General features: G+C 45.2%; 1 pseudogene; it reads left to right on the forward strand.

Annotated features, from left to right (window-relative positions):
- Positions 1-896: 896 nt before the first annotated feature.
- LOC147958185 (uncharacterized) lies at positions 897-6,107 on the forward strand (annotated as a pseudogene).
- Positions 6,108-10,742: the final 4,635 nt, after the last annotated feature.

Raw genomic sequence — 10,742 nt, forward strand, 5'->3', positions numbered from 1 at the left:
GACAACATACCGGCAGTAATCTTATTCAAAGCAGCATTATTGGTATTGTTGAGCCATAGATTCAAAATTAACAAATTCAGAGCATTGAAGCACATTGACAGTTTCTTTCCACACCACTTGTACCACGTGACAACAAGAGAATAGAGGTTGGTAGGTCTCTTTCTCACAACACAACAAACAAGATTCCTCATGCAGGTATATATCACGGGTAAGGAGTTTATTATGGGATAAAAGGCAGACAAAAAACATGTGACAGCCGGGACAAAAAAGCAATGTTTTAAATAGCGGGCTATGACATTTAGCGGCCGCTTCTCCAGGAGCTATGAGAAGCTATAGCGGGCTAAGCCACATTTAGCGGTTTTGCATAAATCATGAAAAAACAAAAAATACTCATACAATTAGCCATCATGTATATTTATAAGAAGTCACAATCTTCTAGTAGTCACTACTTTTGAACCATATAACGCAATTCCAGTCTGTAAATTACTGCTAAGCATTGTGAAATCTGGACAACATGCACATGAACATGACTGCTTGATCAATCTAGTCAGGTGGAGTCGAACTTAATTACTAGATCTACCATGTTTGCGTCTGCTATCTAGCCGGGCCATGGAAACTGGTCTGCTGCAACACCAATCCAACTCTGAATACAACACGTAGGTACTAGTTCAGTTTACAGATTCAGAAAAAGAACATAAATGAACCAAGGAAATAACACAGGGATCGATTCAGATTTTACTGCACATCTGAATCAGTCAGATGGGGTTATTTTCATATGCATCGTGTATTCGTGTATTCATCAGTCATCAACCAATCACTTATCCATACCATTCCATACATTGCTTGTTGTACCAAGAATAGAGGACAAGACAGAGGATAGATGAGCTTGCCTGGCGATGTAGTTTAGCTCGCGGTCGGCCGAGCTTGCGAGCAGCGGGAGAAGCTGCGAGGAGAGGTGGCCGAGCGAGCCACCGCCCGCCAAGATGCATCGCCGGAAGCTGCGGGAGGAGAGGCGACTGTCACGACCTCGTGTCTGCCAGAAGCCATCAAGATTCAGAAGAGAACAGATGAAAGGCAGCGACAACGTGATGCCCAAGTGGACTCCGAAGCCCAGCGGCGCAACAAGGCCAAGCCCAGTCCAGAGCCACTGGACTAGAGTATTTAGTCAGGGTCCGCGAGTGGATGAGGCATCGCTGATGAAAAACATGAGACAGTGTCTCTTATCCTCCTTTTCCTTCCCCTCCAAGCTGCTGCGTCAGCCTTCTATTCCCTAATTCCAGCGAGATGTCGCGAATCTTGTAACTGGAGTTGAGTAATTCAGGCTAGGGTCGTGACATCTGGTATCAGAGCCACTTCGATCCGCTCGATTCTCTTGGATTACCGGGTAAGTCCCTAAGCAAGGCCGAGGCGGAGAGTTCTTTCTCTGCTTCATCAGTCTGAGCAAAGGGTCGGTAATTTCAGAGTGAGTGATCTCGGATATAGTGAGCCATGGAGGCATTGACAGCGGAACTGGCGTAGATGCGCAAGGAGAGCGAGGCCACGACGGCATCGAGCCAATTGCTGCTGACCACATCGAAGAACCTGGGCACCTGGATGCCGACTATCGACTCGTCCATGGACGCGATGCGCAAGTCCTTGGAAGAGGTGACAAGGCGTGTGACGGCTTTGGAGTCCGAGATGCTGATGAGCACACCAGATCCGGCAAGAGGAGCGGGAATCGGCGACCAATTGGGGGACGCCTCCCAGGCGGCCATGGCACCAGCACCGTGTCTGAACAAAAGTAAGAAGCAATTCCCTCAAACTCCTGTTCATTTCGAGATGGGAAATTACACAGGCATGGAGGACAGCGAATGATCAGGCAACAAGGGCCGATTCAGGTCATTGCGAATGCCAAAAACTGATTTCCCTCGATTTGATGGAGAGAATCCGAGATGGTGGAAGGGAGTTTGTGAGAAGTACTTTTCCATGTACCAGGTTCCCCGCAATTCTTGGGCGGCATTTTCTACCATGCATTTCACCGGGAACGCGGCATTGTGGTTACAAACCTATGAGGCAGACCATGAGGTGGAGAGCTGGGAAGAGCTGGTGATGGCCATACACACCAAGTTTGGCAAAGATAAACACCTAAAATATCTGGAAGCATTGGAGAGATGCAAACAAATTGATACCGTGGGAAACTACCATCACAAATTTGAGGAGCTCAGACACAAGGTTTTAGTGCATAACAGGCACTGTGATGAGGCGTTCTTCGTCACCAAGTTCGTGGAAGGGCTGCACCTGAACATCCAGAAAGCCATCAGGTTGCACAACCCAAGAACTGTTAGACATTTTGATGCTACAGTCCAACTCCGACAATGAAAATGATCAGCAGGAGTCTAGCAGTGGAGGAGAGGAATATGTAATGTTGATATCTCAATGTGCCACTAGTGGGGGTGTCGGTAAGAAAACAATCAGGCTACAAGGGTGGATGCATGGCAAGCAAGTGCTGATCCTAGTCGACTCTGGAAGCTCCGGGAGTTTCATTAGCGATAACACTATAAAAGATCTAGGCCTGGAGAAAAAGGAGGTGAGCCCAATCACTGTAACTGTGGCAGATGGGGCAAAACAGTGTGTAGTGAAATGGTGGAAAATTCAGTATGGAAATGCCAAGGACAGGTGTTCCAAACACAATTAAGGGTGTTTGGGCTGTCTGGGTATGACATTATATTGGGAATGGACTGGCTCTCTGAATTCAGTCCAATGTGGATTGACTGGAAGAAAAAGGTCATAAGGTTCAGATATGGGACCAAGAGAATTACACTTAAGGGAGTCAAGGATAACACAACCAAATGTGCCCCAATTTCAGCAGTGGAACTACAGAAGCAAATTCAGGAAAGAGCGGTGGTTCAAGTTGTGCAGCTGTGCTCATTAGAGGACGCTGGGAAAGAGGTGTTGCTGCCACTGAAATAGAACAAGTGTTGTCAGAGCATACCAAAGTGTTTCAGGAGCCACAAGGCTTACCTCCGCACAGGGTCTTTGACCACAAGATTGTGCTTGTTCCGGGGGCACAACCCGTGAATGTGAAACCCTACAGGTACAGTCCCCAGCAGAAGGACGAGATTGAAAGGCAGATCACTGAGATGCTCAAACAAGGAATCATCAAGCCCAACCATAGTCCATTTGCTTCTCCGGTGTTGCTGGTCAAGAAAAAGGACGACAGTTGGAGACTATGTGTGGACTACAGGCATCTGAATGCCACTACTGTCAAGGAACGATATCCCATGTCGGTGGTGGATGAGCTATTGGATGAACTGTCTGGGGCCAAGTACTTCACAAAACTAGACCTCCGAGCTGGGTATCACCAAATAAAAATGGCAGAACAAGATGAGCCAAAAACTGCCTTCAGGACACACCATGGTCACTTCGAATTTAGGGTCATCCCTTTTAGACTCTCTTGTGCTCCAGCTAGATTCCAATTTGCAGCCAACACTATATTCAGCCCAGGAAACAGAAAATTCATTTTGGTATTTGTAGATGACATTTTGATTTTCAGTTGTTCACTGGAAGAGCATGTACAGCATCTCAAGTATGTCTTTCAGACTCTAGAACAAAACAACTTGTATGTGAAGAGAAGCAAGTGCTCCTTTGCCCAGCTGGCTCTTGAATACTTGGGACATATCATCAGTGCACAAGGTGTTTCCACGGATCCTGCCAAGGTGTTTGCAGTAGCCAAGTGGCCACAACCTACTTCTGTCAAGCAGCTAAGAGGATTTCTTGGTATGGCCGGATATTACAGGAAGTTCATAAGAAATTTCGGAGTCATTAGCAAACCGCTGACCAACTTGCTCAGAAAAAATGTGTTGTATATATGGACCTCCCTAGAAGAGCAAGCTTTTCAAACACTCAAGCATGCCCTAGTACAGGCGCCGGTGCTCGCACTGCCAGATTTTACGAAAGAGTTTGTGCTGAAACAGATACCTGCGCAATAGGGGTGGGAGCAGTATTAATGCAACAAGGGCATCCCTTGGCATTCTTCAGTAAGGCACTGGGCCCTAGGAATCAGGCACTTTCCACGTATGACAAGGAGTGCCTAGCTATCATCCTGGCCATTGACAAATGGAAAGCCTATATGCAGCACAACCCCTTTGTCATTCACACGGATCAGAAAAGCTTGGTCCAATTGGGAGACCACAAATTCAACACCCACATCCAACAAAAAGCATTTTTCAAACTCATGGGGCTGCAGTACAAAATCTTCTACAAGCCTGGCATCACCAACAAAGCTGCAGATGCACTATCAAGAAGAGAGCATGACCAGGAGGTTCATGCCATATCTGCTGTCCAACCAAAATGGCTCGACACCGTGATAGAAGGCTATCAGCTAGACCCAAAAGCACAACAATTGCTTACAGAACTGGGTTTGAGAAACACAAATGATAAGGGGTTTTCCCTGGTGAATGGCATCATCAAATACAAAAACAGGGTTTGGCTGGGCACTCACAAGGCAGCTCATGCAGCAGTGCTGTTGGCCCTGCACAGCAGTGCAATGGGAGGGCACTCTGGTTTTCTAGCAACATATCACAGAATCAGAAAACTCTTTGCTTGGCCACACATGAAGGAGGACATCCAGAAATTTGTGCAAACCTGTGAGGTATGTCAGCAGGCCAAGACCGAGCACAACAAATCTCTGGGGCTGCTCCAACCCCACAACATTCCACCTGAAGCCTGGCACACAGTCAGCCTAGACTTCATCGAGGGACTACCAAAGTCGGGCAAGTTTGACGCCATCATGGTGGTGGTGGACAAGTTCTCGAAAGTGGGACACTTCATTCCGTTGAAGCATCCCTTTACTGCTGCCACGGTGGCCCAGATATACATGGATCAGATTTATAGGCTGCACGGTATGCCAGAGGTGCTTATCTCTGACAGGGATAAAATCTTCATTAGCAGTTTTTGGCAACAAATGTTCAATTTGGCGGATATCACCCTCAACATGAGCTCGTCATATCACTCGCAGACGGATGGTCAAACGGAGAGGCTGAACCAATGTTTGGAGACATACTTGCGCTGCATGGTACACTCCAAGCCAAGTCAGTGGGAGAAGTGGCTGCCTCAAGCGAAACATTGGTACAACACAACTTTCCATTCCTCTCTTGGAAGATCACCATTTGAAGTTCTGTATGGGCGCTCCCCCAGAAATTTTGGAGTACCCACAACACCAGAAGGCACAAACCCAGATCTGGCTAGCTGGTTGGAGGAGCGCGCGGAAATGCTGCCTCTGTTCAAACAACATCTAGAGAGGGCCCAACAACGCATGACTTACCAAGCCAACAAGAAACGCCTGGAACGCAGCTTTCAAGTGGGGGATCGCGTTTACTTGAAACTGCAACCCTATGTGCAGCAATCATTGGAATCCCGCAGCTCCCAGAAGCTATCCTTCAGGTATTTCGGGCCGTACACCATTTTGCAGAGAATTGGACCGGTCGCGTACAAGCTGGACCTGCCTCCCAGATCACGCATTCACCCAGTGGTTCACGTCTCGCTGCTGAAGAAGGCGCTTCGAGCAGGGGATATAGACGTCGCATCACTGCCGGTGGCAATGATTGCAGAACAAAAGTTGTGCCAACCAGTTCGGATTTCGGGCGAGAGGTTTATGAAGCAAGGGCACAAGCTCAAGGCACAAGTTCAGGTACAGTGGGAAGGCTTGCAAGAAGATCACACTACCTGGGAGGAGGTGTTCTCCATCGTCGCTGCTTATCCTACGGCACCAGCTTGGGGACAAGTTGTCTCTCCGGGAGGGGGTATTGTCACGACCTCGTGTCTGCCAGAAGCCATCAAGATTCAGAAGAGAACAGATGAAAGGCAGCGACAACGTGATGCCCAAGTGGACTCCGAAGCCCAGCGGCGCAACAAGGCCAAGCCCAGTCCAGAGCCACTGGACTAGAGTATTTAGTCAGGGTCCGCGAGTGGATGAGGCATCGCTGATGAAAAACAAGAGACAGTGTCTCTTATCCTCCTTTTCCTTCCCCTCCAAGCTGCTGCGTCAGCCTTCTATTCCCCAATTCCGGCGAGACGCCGCGAATCTTGTAACTGGAGTTGAGTAATTCAGGCTAGGGTCGTGACAGCGACGAGCTCGGGAGCAACGGGAGAATGGGCGGCCAGGAGCAGCGTGGCCGAGACGCTGCGTCACCCTGAGCACTCGCCGGTGGGTAACCGGGAGCAATAGCCGAGTGTGGCCGTCGTTCGCGGCCGTCCGTAGCGTGGTGTGATTAGGGCGGCTAGGTTAGACTATTCGACCCGCTCACGCGATGTTGGGCCGGCCGGTAGGACAGATAGCGCTAAATGAGATCCAATTTTAAGCATCTCTAGCAAATCCTTAAAAGAAGTCATCCGGCAAAATAACCGCCGGTTTACGGGACGAGGGCGTTTATTTCACTCCGAATAGATCCCGCAAAATCATCCATCCTGTAAAAAGAAAATCCAAAATTCTGCATATTTTGGGTCATTTCCTCTATATCTATAAGATTTGGGACAATTTTTGCTGGGACCTGAAAAATAAAGAACAGTTGGCGGGAGGAAACTTTTAGCTCCCGCCACGGTTGTCCTTGAGCGCGACCTCGCCGAAACACCTCGACACCGACGACCACCGGACCCTAGCTGCCGCCACTGCTGGACCTGCCCCGCGAGCGTCGTGAGGTGTGCGGCCGCAAGCTACACGAGCGAGCTAGCTAGCTAGCTGTTGTTGCCGCCGACGCGAGTGCACGCTCCTCCTCGTGCTGCGGCACCTCCGTCCCAGCCCGCACCTTGTCTCTGAAGGACCCAATTGCAATCTTCATTTTGCTTGTAGGGGGCTTGATGCTATTTCGCAGGGACCTGAAACTATTTATGCAGGATTTGTTCTGCCAACACACACATCATCCCATAGAAATGTTGTATAAATGTTTTATAGTACCCTTTAAAATGATTTTACAGGACGAAGGTTTACGGAATCTGCTAGAGATATTCTTGGCGCTATTAATGTTTCATTTTGCTATTCATACCAGGAGCATTTGTGCCCGGGAGTAAAAACTCCACATCAACCTATAGCTCGCTATTTAAAACTTTGCAAATAAAGTGGCATAATTAATTCAAAATGCGCATCTTCCAAACAATCTGATCTGGTTCAGTTGTCCGGGTTAAGCCACTGACAATCTTCTGTAGGTCTCTCCATTTCAGTAATAATCAGATGAAAACGTTGGTCTTACCCTAGCACAGCAAGACGGCGTCCCATCCCACCACTTCTGCACTCGTCTCCGGCGTGGGGATCAACGGAGATGCACCGATGCGTGAAGCCGTGCTCCTCCTCTCATGGTGGCCGCCTCCTCAATTGCTCACCGACCTATACTCCGCCCGGGGTGGCCCAACCTAAATCCAACCAATGCGAGATTGGCAGCGTGGAGAGGAAAGCGGCTACATTTCATGGCACGACGTCGGAGGGAGAAGGCGTGAATCGATAGTAGGGGCAAAAAATAAGGGAAGGGCTCGACAATTTACAGTCGCGGAGTTAGCCCAAAAGATGACGACCCATGTTGTAAACCAGAAGGCGGAAACAAAAGAGTAAGTTCGCGCCAACTCCTGTTCCACGAAAGCCACTAATCAGCGAGTACTCCTTTAGGAGCCCCTGTAAGAGTCAGTTTTAGTGGGCTGTGAGCGCGCCACTTAGCCGCCACCACATGTCGCGCTCTGAACGCTTCCTTCAAATTTTGTTCTTTTTTCTGTATGTTTTTTCGACTTTTAGACTTTTCGGTTTTCCCTCGGTTTTTCTTTGGTTTTGGACCAAAAAAATTTGGCAACAAAGTGCATTATGTTTTTTTCCTGCGAGAGCACAAATTTACTTCTCGTGGAGGCACGGATTTGCTTTCGCGAGAGACACAGTCGTGTCTTTTAGAAAAAGAAAAAAATAAGTATTTTATTTCCTTTTGGAGAGGCACGGATTTACTTCTTGTGAAGGCATGGATTTTCTTCTGCGAGACACACAATCGTGCCTCTTGAAAAATGAAAAAAATGCGTTTTTGTTTTTTTCGTGAGAGGCACAGGTTTACTTCTCATATATGAAAAGATTCGCGAGAGGAACAGATTTGCTTCCACGAGAGGCACATCCAAAAAGGAAAAGATGTCTTTTAAAAAAACTTCAGGGAGAGGCACTAATTTACTTCTCATGTATAAACAAATTTGCTTTTGCAAGAGGTATAATCGTGCCTATCGTAAAAAAAAAGAGCTTTCTTTTTCTTTTTTTTCCGCGAGAGGCACAGGCTTACTCTCTCTGTTCCATAATACTCCGCGAGAGGCACATGTTTTTTTTTTTTTGAAAAAAGTTCGTCGAAACCTATCAACATGGAATCAAGTTTTGAAAATCTCAACGCGAGGAATCCAACGGTGAAAATAGTTTGAAATTTGAACACACGGTTTAAGAGATAAAACATTGAAATAAACGAATCTACAAAAAAAACTCACAGGTTACGACAAGTGGCGCACATGTAGTGCGCCACTTGTCTCAATCTAACGAGGTGTGAGCCACCTTTGCAAAGAGTATTTCTTGATTAGTGATTTCGTTGCTCCGCGCTTAAGCACCCTCTTTTTTTCCTTTTCCTTTTCCTTTTTTAAAGAAGCGCCAGTTTTAGTTTTTTTTTGAGTAATCTCGCAAACTTTATTGAATCAAAGTAATGTCCATAGGTACAATAGTTGGGTCATGAGGATTGCCCAACCAAACATGCCCACCTAAGGAAAGATTACATGCATACTTTGCGAGATTGTGTGCCTCAAAATTGAAGTTTCTACACTCAAATAAAAACTTGCAAGAAGAAAAACTAGAGCTACAAGCTAATATTTCATGTGTGATAGCTGCATTTGGACCAAACGTCCCCTGATTGATATCCTTGACTACACCTTGGCAGTCGGAGGCAATAACCACGGCCTGAGCTTGAAGATCTTCTGCAAGTGCTATCCCCGGTTGACCTTGGGCATGGCCCGTTTAGGCCCCGTTCGGAGCAAAGGATATTAAAACGTAGGAATTTGACAAACCGTAGGAATGGGAAAGGAGAAGAAGAGCGAAACAGAGGATCTAGAAAGCGTAGGAAGCTTGAGAAAAATGAGTTCGGATCGCTGTAGGGAAAACACAGGAGGCAGCTTATGCATGGGCTGTGAAGCATAGATTAAAGTATATTTTATTCGGCGTACAATGCCTTACCTCCAAACTGAAGCAGGCACACAAAGGTATTACTATATTTTACTTGGATCCTCCATGCCGAACGCAGTTCATGGTATTTCCTTCGTTTTGGATTCCTGTGACTTTTCCTTTAAATTCCCGCAAACCGAACAGGCCCTTAACTTCTTTTTTTTATCATTCCCTCAATACGCATGCGTGGCGACTCTATCACGCTTAGTGCGAGTGCCTTTCCGTCTAGCAGAAGGTTTTGCCCCTGCGCTGTAGCTACTGGCCTGACCCACTTTCATCGGTTTTTTTCCTTCGCTGGGACTCGCTCGATCGAGCTGGTTGGTTCGTTCACCTCTCTGGGTGGGTTGGTTGCTGAATAGTTCGTTCCGTTTTCCTTTTTTTTTCCAAAAAAAATAACCTTTTCGTTTTTCTTTGTTAGTTCATGGGTTTTTGGTTTTGTCTTTTCTTTGCTTTTTTTAATCCGTTTTCTTCATTTTTTCTTGGTTTTATTAGGCTTTCTTTTCCTTTCCTTTATTTCTTTCTTAGAAGTTTTTCTTTTTTTCTTAGTTTTCAGCATTTTTCTTTGTTTCTTTCTCAGTTTTCTCAGTTTTCATTTTTTTGAATTAGTTCCTTCGGGTTTTGCTTTTTTTTTATATAGAAAGACTGTAAGGGAACCCCCTACAGTATAATTGGTGCAACAAACTTAAATTGCGAGTATCATGCCTTAAATCTGGGTGGGTGGAAAGGCATCAGCCCCTTCCCACCACTAGGCTATGCATTAGTCTGCGTTTTAGTTTTTTTAGTTTTCTTTGATTTTCTTTTGGGGGGGTTCCTTTTTTTAGTTTTCTTTGCTTTTTCTTTTGGGGTTTTTTGTTGAGTTTCTTCATTTTTCTTTGTTTTTATCGTTTTCACAGGTTTCTTTTTAGAACACATGTTTCATTTTTGTCAGTACACATTCAATATTTTTTGTATATATCTAAAACATTTTTCACATGCACGTTAACATTTTGAAATACCCCTCCCCCCTATCCAGAATTACTCTTAGATTTGTCTACATATGAATGTATCTAGACACGTTAGTGTTAGATATATTTGTATCTACACAAATTTAAGACAATTAATTTAGGACATAGGTAATACATGATTAATATCTTTTGAGAACTTCTATTATTTGACCTTTTCCATACACATGGTGCATCTTATGTATATATCAACATATTTTTCTAATACACATTTAACATTTTTGAAATACAAGATTAAGATATTTGTAATACATGGTCAACATTTTTCTATACGCATTTAATATTTTTCAAATGCTTTATGGCCATTTCTCAAATACAAGATTGACATTTTCTTATTATGAGGTCAACATTTCTTCTATTCGCATTTAAAAAAATTCAAGTGCTTGATTTACATTTTTTAGTATACATGAGAAACATTTTCTCTATACACATTTACCATTTTCCAAATGCTTGGTTAACATTTTTAAAAATGTTTATATAAAGTGTTTTTTGTAATATATCTATAATGTTTGGAAGGATAAGTAAAACTAAAATAAAGCAAAAAAAAA

The sequence above is a fragment of the Triticum urartu genome, chromosome 7A (assembly GCF_056163025.1).
Source record: "Triticum urartu cultivar PI428250 chromosome 7A, HENAU_Tu73, whole genome shotgun sequence".
Taxonomy (NCBI): domain Eukaryota; kingdom Viridiplantae; phylum Streptophyta; class Magnoliopsida; order Poales; family Poaceae; genus Triticum; species Triticum urartu.